Genomic DNA, 10955 nt, shown 5'->3' with positions numbered 1-10955 from the left:
TGTTGCGGTACTCTTAGAATTGTATTATTTTATGGACAATGATTTATTAAATTTAGATATATAATTTCATAAAATAAAACTCTATCAAATTATTCGAGGAAAAGTATGTATAATTATAAATAGTCCCATTTATTATATAAAATTTACACAATGATGTTAATTATAACTTATTACAATATGTCTGAACAACATACTTTTTCTTAGTTCATACTAAAGCATATATATTTAGGGCAATATACAAAAATACAAAGCATGTATTATTGGACTAAGTTCACATGATATGTCAGGAAAAAATTAAATAAGACTGGTTGGAGGTGCCACAGCACAACTGAGGCTGTGACAATTTTATTTAGAGCGAGCAGATTTTTTTATACCTTTATCAGAAACAGAATATAATGGCATTTGCCAGGATTAATGCAGTTGTAGTTGGCAGGATACAGTAATGTTTTCAAGCTACAGAGATTAATGTCCTAAACCAATTGTGCTGTCAAGCCTTCATGTTTCCTTGACTTCTAATGGGATATACAGAGAAACACAAAGCAACCTGAACGCTTCATTGCTTGAGAAGGTTTGTTGGTCTCTGCCCCAGGATCCATGGACTCTAAACTGTAAAATTTGTAAGGCATGCCTCTCAAGGTAACTAGAACAACCAACTCCATAGTTCCCTGTATGTTTGTTTTAATTCCATCAAAGACCTATTCCCAGTAAAACACAGTTTAAAAAATGAACAAGTAATTACAGTCATTGCAATTCTTTATAGGATACCATGCAGAGAAAAGAAAAACATTTCTTAATTCATACTTGAAAATGAACACACATTTTCTAACTGGTCTTTACTATAAACCTGCCTTTTTACAGAATCAAATATTAATGGTTATAGGAACATGCAAATCACCCTGAAGAGAAACCTCGTCATCTCCACATAAATAAATGCAGCTTTAAAGACACAATATAAATATTTTTCATGCAGGAATTCCTTCCGTATATGTGTTGCTTTAATTAGTTAATGAATAAAGAATCCTTTTGTTCCTTGAGATAGGCAAGAAAACTAAACTGAATGCTGGGAGAAAGTAGGTGGAGTCAATAAGAAGCCATGTAGTAACCACAGGAGACAGTCACCGGACCCCAGATGAAACCTTACTGTTGGGCCACAATAATTTGGCAATACACAGATTAATAAAAATGGATAAGTTTAAGATATAACAGCTAATCAATAAGAAGTGTGAGCTAATAGGTAAAGCAGTGTTGTAATAGTGCAGTTTTTGTGTGGTTATTTTAGGTCTGGGTGGCCTGAGAAACAAATAAACATACTTGGCAAACAGACTGGCACAGTTGGTGTGCCAGACAAGTCCACATAAAACCTGAAAGAACTTGGAAAGAATTTCTAGACACTAAAGAACAGAATCAAGCATGTCTTATGAATAGATGACATTCTTTTCCCCAGATGGGCTCTGTTTGCTGGCGGCAAGCAGGGTCGCTACAATTCCTTTATGAGAAGTTTTCCTGATTGAGCATTAGAAAAAAAAATAAAAACAAAAACAAAACAATGGTGGTTGCTTCCTGGTTTATGCTGCCAGCACAAAGGCTGGCTCCTTCAGGAGGCTGAGCATTGAATGGGGTTTGTAGGTAGCATGCTGTAAGTACTTGGTGGCAGCACGGGCCAACTGCTTCTCAGAGTTGAGGTAACAAGCGCATTTCCCTACTGGTAGTCCCAGAACGGGCGGTGAACATGCCTCCACCAAGTTTGACTGGGAAGAGCAGGTGCAATGTTGATCCTAGCCACACCTTCTTAGCATTTAAAAAAGAAAAAGTGCTCCTGGTCAAAAAATAATTATAGAAATGCACACAGTAAAAACAAATTCATATGGAAAAAAAATCTCTAAATGGGTCACAGTGTTGGATAAATGTTCATAGACTTCAGAGAGAGTAATAAGAGTTTAGAGAGTTATAAATAAAAAGAAGTAAATCATTTTAAAAAAATAAAACAAAGTATTCACTCTGAAGAGAAACTTCACTATTTCTACATAAATAAATGCAATTTTAAGGACACTGCACAAATATTTTTCTCTAAATATTTTTTTGTTTTTTATCTTTCATCACATGGAACTATTTAGAATAATTATGAAAATTGTCATCTGTGCCATATTGTTTCTATATAGATTTCAAATTATAGCATAAACTCAGAAATTCTAGCTTGCACAACTTCCAGTGTTCACTAAATAAAATGCACCCTAAACCTTCTTCAGTATAAAATTATTAACCTCTAAATATATCTCGTTAGTTATTAGAATTTGCTCTGTGTTCTTTGGCTTCATTTAACAATTAGTCTGTAATCATTGTATAACATTTTCTCCACATTCTCAATCTTAAAGAACAAAATTACTTAAATTTAATGCTTATCTTACACACAAAGGAAATAAGCTGTCTACTTTGAAAGAATACTTGAAGATGCATGGCTATTTATATGCATAAATTCATAGCACACACAACTTGAATATTAGAATGATAAAATCAAATTATTTTATTTTGAAAAACATTTAATTTTTGGGTGGAGAAGTCAATTATTTGCATGAAAATAAATATTCATCCAAGCTATAGACATATAAGCACTACCACTTGCAAATTGAAAGCAGATAAATATCTGCTACTATAAAAACATTATCAGTGTTTCTTCATTGTATTAACTTAATTTATAATAGCTTCTGCAATGCATCTCATTGACTACCTGAACACTTTAAAATACTTCATACATGCAAATCCATGTTCAATGGTGAGTGGTTATTTTACGTAAAAAGACTATGCAACATCTAAACTTGTTTTACATTTCCTGCATTTCAAAATGGTTTCCTCAGTCATTCACAGAGATAATTCATCTCTACAACTATGTAACTTGCTTTCAATACAATATCAGTGCTGAACGGGATAATGTGAAGTATGTTTTATATTCAAACATTAGTGATGCTCTTTGTAGAAAATCATTCAAAATGACTTTCATGATGGCTAAAACTTTGTAACTACCATCATTATGCAAACACTATTACACTGCACATACAAAGTTAAACCAAAATAAATATAGAATTTTCATAATACTCTTCCAAATTTCATTGTTTATAAAAAATAGAAATTCATTATTATTCACAGGGATCTGAAGTTTTGTCAATGATACTTTAAATGAAATCTACAGGAATGAAAGCTGTGGGAACTTACCAATTAGTTGCATTGTACTTTGAATCTTAAGTGAATACAACGCTCATCGAGTTTCATTTTCAGATGGGTTTTTCATGCATATTCATTAAGTCCCATTCTGTCAAAGAGAATTGCTCTGTTCTAGGAATAGAAAGGTGGACAGTTCACTCCTACTGTAACTCACTTTTCATAACAAAAACACAGTGATGAGATGATTCAATCCTTATAATGGCAAAGAGAACTATCATAGAATAAGCAAGTCCAAGATTTACGAGTGTGAACGCAAACTGTTATTGATGTATTGCAGAAAAAAAGGAAAGTAGAATATAGTGAACTCTGATGTTGTGAGAAGCCAGATATGCTGGTCTGTGCTTCTGCCACAATGTACTCACGACTATCATTCACCGTGGTACAAGAACACCTTAATTTAGGACATTTTTGCTCTCTTATTTTCCTTTACTGAGACAATGCTTTATATTGTGATCATTTTAATCCTAAAAAAATTGTGAAAGATTATGATAGTAGGGAAAAAAAATTACTTACTAGGAAGCCTAAGCACATCTCTACTGACAATGTAAATGTCTTTGGTTTATAGATACGCAAGTGTTTCTGATGAGTAGCGGGACAAAGGAACCACAGATTCCCAAGTGGATTAAATCAGTTTTATATCTATTTATAAATTCCTTAAAGTATACCACTTGATCTATGCCCATGAGAATCTTTGGCTTCTCTTTTGAATTGGCTATCATACTTGGTTTTCTCATTCACTGACGGATTATATTAAATTTTGATAGGTATTCATTCAGTTTATTTTTGGCAGTGTCAAGATGGTACCTTAAAAAAAAACCCACACTCACTGGGTGGTGGTGCAAGCCTTTAATCCCAGCACTTGGAGGGCAGAGGCAGGCAGATTGAATTTATTGTGTTTCATTGTATGTGAATGAGGACTTTCTCATTACATGGAAGAGATTTCAAACCTATGGATGATGAAGACATGTCTGGAAACATGAAGCAAACTCAGTTACCAACCTGCAATCAGCACTACTATCATTTTTGTAATATTGAAGGATTTTGTAAGTAGGTTTTATACATAGAACTTGAAAATATAACAGAGAGTAAAGAAAAAAACTATAAATAAATAAGTAAAATTAATGTAATTATTACATGAACACATACAGTGAATGAAAAAGTACAAATTTCACTAATATACAGCTTCCATGATTAATGAAAAATTTAGTAAATCAATAGATTAAGTACAACAGTATAATTGGAATTATCAAATTTGAACTGTTTCTTATTTTTTCTCAAAAATGCTAACATAATTGAAAAAAATGATGATGTGAAAACAAAATAAAAATACATAAGATATATGGAATGGTTTGACTTGAATAATATGGTTAAATATTCCCTTCAGAGATTAATAAAAGTTTAGAAAGAAGGAATTATAGGAAGTAATCATTAACCATTATCAGGAACCCACATTTGAAATGTTACCAAGTCTTGGTGTTAAGAAAAAAAAAACTCTCAAGGATTTGGAACGATATGTTCAAAAATACATACTTTAGCCACATAAATGTTTAAGAACATTTATATTGTTGTTCAGAGTACACAAAAGCATAACTTACTAACCTGTTACAAAAGGTCTAAACAAAGTCAGAAAATAGTCTTCAGTTATTTATTTATTTATTTATAGGGAAAACGGTGATTCTAATAGAGACAAGTTTGAAAGACAAAGACAATTTTATCTACCTCAAATTCAAGAAAGTTCAGCCCATATCTTTAGCACATCCTCTCACATCCAATGCAAGATATAACCTAAATTATGATCCTGAAGGTATGTTGGAGTTAATATGTCTCCAGGGTAAAATACACATTTTATGATTGTTGGGACTACAAAATGACATGGATCACTTATACTTCAATAATTATAAATTTAACATTATCAAATTGTCCCCAATATCATATGTAAAATTACTGCTATTGTGGGTTCAGTGCTTTGTGTGCATATAAACACCTAGAGAAGATAAACACATTTCTGAGTTGTTCCCAGGCCACTCTAAGAAACCACCCCACAAGAATCAGCCCTAAAGTGAAAGCACTGTTGAGAGCTGTAGTGGTGTGGGAAATACTTCTGGCCATGTGTTGTTTGTATTGATTAATGAATAAATAAGTGCTTTGTGCCAATGGCAAGGAGGATCAGAACTAGGCAGGGAAAGTTAGGCAGTATCTGGGAGAAAGGAGGTAGAGTTAGATAGTGGCCATGGAGCTGCCACCAGAATCAGACATGCTGAAACTTTGCCGGTAAGCCACTGACACATGGCCATACATGGATTAATACAAATGGGTTAAATTAATATGTAACAGTTAGCCAATAAGAAACTAGAGATAATAGGCTAAGCAGTGATTTAATTAATACAGTTTTTGTGTGATTATTTCAGGGCTAAGTGACCGGGAACCAACAAATCAGCCACCGACTACACTGTAGAGCATTTGCAAGGAAGCAGTCTTTGGAGGCAGCAGGGCAAGGTGTATAGTTTTTAGAGAAAGGTACTTAATAGCGAGTTACATATACAATATTGTTTTAGTCTCTGGTTCTTTTCTTTGTTTTAATAAATAGATGTAAAAAACTAGTATCTTATAAGCATTGTTTTAAGTGCCATTAAGTGAGAAAACAATTTGTATTTCTAAAATGCCTTAAGTATGTTCAAAACGATAATATTCTAAAGTTGAGAAATACTAGAAAAATATCAATCTACAAAATTTCAAGATATTGCCCCTTTATTACATCTTTGATTATATTTTCCTTATTATCAATCTTTTTCTTGAAAGTCCTTATTATTCACATATTTCTTTTGTTTTCTCAGTATCAGATTTTGAAATATCTATGTACATATTTTTGAGTCATGTTAATACAAATTGCATATTAAAATTTAGATGCGTGAAAATATATTAATTGTGACTTTAGCAATATCAGAAATATTTATCATTCTAGATATAAAATCTTAAGTGTTATGTATAAATTTATAAAATTAAAAATATATACTAAAAGAATAATTATGCCAATCAATATAAAAAATTTTCCAATAAAATATTGCATGGAAAAAGTCTACTATCTCTTGAAAATTGTTTTCATCAATTAAATACTACTAAACTTTTCTTGATATGCTATTATTTACCTATTAAGAAAAACTTTATCAAACTTTTATCAAAATGATAAAATTGCCTAATGTACCAGTAAATAGTTTAGAAAGTTTGGAAAAGTCAATAAGCTATAATAAACCACAATCAAGATCACTTGCAATCAATAATCTTTGTTACCTAAAAATATTTTCTGTGGTGATTTTAATAGGTATGACCCCCATAGACTTACATGTTTAAATATCTTGTCACAGGTAAGTGGCAATATCAGGTAGTGTTGCCTTATTGAATAGGTGTGGGTTTGTAGAAATATGTGTGTCACTCTGGATGCAGGCTTTGAGGTCATATATGATCAAGCTCTGCCCAGTGTGTGTCATAGTATATTTCCTGCTGCCTGCAGATCAAGATGTAGAATTATCAGATCCTTCTTCAGCACTCTGACTGCTGCATACCTCTTTGCTTAGTTTATGATAGTAATGCATTAAACCCCTCAAACTGTAAGCCAGCCCTAAATATTTTTTTTCCTTTTTAAGAGTTGCTGCAGTCATGGTGTATCATCATTGCAGTAGAAACCCCAACTAAGACATTATCAAACAATTGACTTCATACAATAAACACTTTTTCAAATGTTATGTTTTAGTTGATGACAGTTTCAAGAATCAATTCAGGACAAAATGACACTATTGAATAAATCTTTTAATATTTTCAATACTTAAGTATAAATTTGGAAAAAAAAATATTAAAATTATTATTTAAAATTTATGCTTTGCTCATTTTTTGTTTATAGGCAAGTATTTTCAAGATAAGTATACTACTAAATAAACATTTGAAATCATTAACAAATCAGTAAAATTCCAGTGTGTGTATGCAATCTCATTTGAAAATTAACATCAGTAATATTTACTTTGTTCATGCCTTGTATTCTTAATTGATTTATGGAAACATCTACAATTGATAGTTGCTGAGAGGGAGATTCATTTGTTTACAATAATATGGTCCCTGATAGACTTGCCATATTCCAGTGGAGGCACCACTTTCAAGTACTAACGGGCAATGCTAGTGGACTTAGTGGGTTAAAATAGCAACTGAAAGTGAGAAGACTGGCATGGAGACATGTTGTCAGATATAAAAGGAAACTGGAGGAGGAAGTGGGTTAATTGTGATCAATTTCATTTTATGCTCCTAAGAAATTCTCAAAATCAGAAAAAAATGTAAAGAAAATTTTGTTCTTTTGTAAAAATGTATGCATGCTACATGTAACTTTGCAAACTCTAAGTGCTGAATCCATATATTTAAGAACAAATTTCAAAAACTGTTTTTACACAATAATTATAAGCCATCATAAAAATAAATGATTTTTCTTGAAAATAATCACTTAGAACTTGTCTTAATATTGAAGACTTAACAATAGTTACTAACTTTGTTATGCTCATATAAAACAGCCTGTGTACCACACATATAAATAATGACATATATGTAACCGCAGAGTTGTAACCAGAAATGTAGTTTAATGTGTCCACTCTTTGTATGAGACAGGGCCACAACCTGGAACCCTGTATACCTTGAAGTCACTATGTAATCTTGGATCTCCTCATCTTCCAATTTGTTGCCAGAAGAAGCATCTCTGATAACAATTGGATAAGCCCCTAATCTTTGAGTATAGCAGAATACTTTTTTTTTATACCAGTTGTGTTGAGTTTTTTCCTAGATTAGTGGATTATGTTGTGTCAAGTTCTTGGTTATTCAACCAGTGTTGGGTGTGCAATTATTCTCATATAGTAGGCCTTAAGTCAAATCAGATATTGGTTGAAAACTCCCGTAGGGTTGTGACACAATTGCCCTAGCATAGTTAGCAGACAGGACAATTTGTAAGTAAAGGTTTCATGACAGTTTGGGCATCCATATTTCAGTTTTGGTAACCTGTAGAGACTATTTTCCTGCATCAAAGAGACTACAACATATGGGTAAGGTCGCCATGTATGTGCCAGCTGAACATCTCGATATTCAATGAATGGTGAGGATGCTGTTCTTCACAATGCCCCTGACACCCTCATCCCACATTCAGTTACCTGAATGTAACCTTTTGTCTGAGCAACAACCTGAGTTGTTCCATAGGAACACTTTGGTCAACAACTCAGATTAATGAGCACTAGTCCCACCAATGGAAGATTCTCAATTGAGACTCCGTATGCCTCACTACTAAGAGCCCTCACTATTATTGCCTTCATAAATTCCTGGAAGTCATCTTTGTATTAGGGTTCATGAATCTTCTTCTTTATAAAACTCCAGGAGATATTATTGACACAAGGGACATACCTAAACCTAACAGGGTGATTTAAAGCAAGCCTATAACCAACATCAAATTACATGGAGAGAAACACAGAACAATTTCACTATAACCAGAAACAATAGATGGTTGTCCACTCCCCTTATGTTTCCAACACAATCAGAAAACAGGTTAAAACCAGTTATATCTGTTAGCTCATTTAAATGCTTATGTATACTTCCCTCTCTTTTTGTGTAGGTATGTATGTGTTTGAATGTGTGTGTATGTGTGTGTTCAGACTCAACACTCTACTACAATCTTACCTACTGAAAGGTGCAATAGCTATATATTATAGAGCCAAAGTATAATATTGTATGTTTTTTATGAGTTCTTAGTCACTCTTTATAGTGTATGAAGAACTGATATGAGTAATGTTACTACAAGTATATTGCCCTGATCAGTATATGTTGCATTATATCTGTAATGCCACAGGTTCTTATGACATTAATAATAGTTATCATGAAATACTGTGAAGAGAACGTTAAATTTTATGATGGCAAATGAAACCTCTATGGCTTTAAGTAAAAAAGTAATACTACATTTTATTTCTAAAGAGTTATAATTATTCCCAAACTTATTATCCAGATTTATGAAATACATTTTGTTTAAATGATACATTTCATTCTTGTAAACCCCTTTCAATACTTGGGCTTTTTATAAATGAGAAACCATGAGCTGTGTAGTCACATAGAACAGTATCTTCCATTTAGTTTCACAAGAGGTGGCTTAACATTTACTGCATCTAACCACATTTAAAATATTTCTTATTAAAACATTTTCTTTCAAAGGGGTAACCAAGCACTCACTGTGTTCACAAGTATAGTTAGATACTGTGTATAATTTATAAAATAAAAACCAAAACTAAACATTGTAACTAAATAGATATGAATGACTTTTTATATATCAGATAATTTCCAAATCATGTCATTCAAAAATGTGTAAAATGTATTCTGGAAGAAAGCTCACTGTTTTGTTTTTATTTTATTTTTTTAAAATTAGTTATTTGACAATGTATTTGGATCACATTAACCACTTCTCCCACAACCCTTTGAGCAGATAGTCTTTTTTCCCTAAACTTCCATCTTTGTTTAAAACACTACAATAACTAAATATATCAAGGTAATTTATGCTGAAAAAAGCTAAAGCTTGCTGAACCATGCATGCATGCAATGTTACATAGAAAGTGATTGCTTGACTTTTAAGAGACTACAATCTTAAAAGAAAACACTATCGAGATACATTGTTTTAATAGTTGATGATAGCAACTTGAAATTTCATCTAACTTGCTCTTCTAATGTTTTAGAAGAGGAAGATTTAGGGATTCCTGGGGAGAAGGAGGGAAATTGTGAATTGGGGTTTTATGATAATGTTTTATTATACATACATGAAATGCTGTTAAATTGAAAGAATTAAAGAAAACACAAAAACAAATAAATTTGTGTCTATCCAGACAAAAATATCAACCGGAAATTATTTCAAATATTTGGTTTATACAGTTTCATAACAGAATAATGACTATTAAAGTTTTGGCTGAAAATTCACATACTCTAATATAATTAAATTTCAAGATACCAAATTAAAAATAATTATCATGTTGCATTTTTTCATCTCTTATTTTGTGTATTTGTGACTTTCCAATTTGGAAACTCCATATGAGAGAGTTAAATTAAACCAAACATAGTCTTTGAGGCTTTTATACACTGCAGTTTGTAATAAAAAACTTCTCCTCTTCAGACCTTCCCAGTTCCTCTGTTTCAGTATTACTTCAGATGTCGTTTGTTGTCACTGGAATTCATTACCATAAAACAACAATAAAAATCTATACTAATATTTACAATGCATAAGTAACATATGCTGGGGAACAAGAGAAACGGTTTTCTCTGAGAGTATTAACCCTGATATGTCAACTACCCCCTGTGCTCCCTGCAACAGCCCCCACCTCCCATTTCCTCCACCCCTCACCCCCAGTGAAAGCCCACACATCCCAGATTATATGGAAAACACTAATTGAACTTGATAGGTTTAAAAATTTATAAGATTTAGAACTGGGAGGCATGAAGGTGATGAATCTCGGAGAAGTCGGCATGAGAGCATCAAAGATGATTAAAGCACAGCGCATTAGTCTTGTTTAATATGCAAATGTCAGGGATAGGTCCTTATGTTTTGAGGTTTCCCACTCAGTGAAACAGGTTGTGAAGGATTGGGAAGTGTGGCTTAGCTGGAAGTAGTGTGTCACAGGAAGTGGGCTTTGAGGATTCAAAAACCCAAGCCATTCCCACTTAGCCTCTCCCCTGCTCTCTTTTCT

The sequence above is a fragment of the Myodes glareolus genome, chromosome 2 (genome assembly GCF_982192425.1).
Source record: "Myodes glareolus chromosome 2, mMyoGla1.1, whole genome shotgun sequence".
Taxonomy (NCBI): domain Eukaryota; kingdom Metazoa; phylum Chordata; class Mammalia; order Rodentia; family Cricetidae; genus Myodes; species Myodes glareolus.
The sequence above is the reverse complement of the archived record's forward strand: the minus strand, read 5'-3'. Positions refer to the sequence as shown.